Genomic DNA, 378 nt, shown 5'->3' on the forward strand with positions numbered 1-378 from the left:
ACCTCAGAGAAACATGACACAACACCTTGCTCTCACCGAGGACTGCAGTTGTTTACCAGCAACGGTCAAAAACCGCAAGAACAGCTCGCCACTGCACTACATACTGCTCCGCCAACCAGGTTAATTCCAGGCGCTCGCTAGGATTCCGAAATCACACGTACGTCACACTAACAAACCATCACAAAAACGGCCTGCAGCCAAGTCAGAACAGTGTTGTCATTCTTCGTAGCGTGTAACGCTACCAGCACAACCCACCAAAATAACACACATTTCTTTATTTTGCACAAATTTATTAGCCTTGTATAAAACAAGGCCTCAAAAAATTGAGTAAAAACTCGGAATTGTTTCTCTCCACGGAAATCTTTAGTAAAAGGCGAA

At 44.2% G+C, this 378-nt stretch overlaps 1 pseudogene; it reads right to left on the reverse strand.

The window, feature by feature from the left end:
• Positions 1–294: 294 nt before the first annotated feature.
• LOC113617261 (uncharacterized) lies at positions 295–378 on the reverse strand (annotated as a pseudogene).

Source organism: Aethalodelphis obliquidens, unplaced genomic scaffold, assembly GCF_003676395.1.
Source record: "Aethalodelphis obliquidens isolate GAN/ISIS:26980383/991018 unplaced genomic scaffold, ASM367639v1 scaffold4629, whole genome shotgun sequence".
Lineage (NCBI taxonomy): Eukaryota > Metazoa > Chordata > Mammalia > Artiodactyla > Delphinidae > Aethalodelphis > Aethalodelphis obliquidens.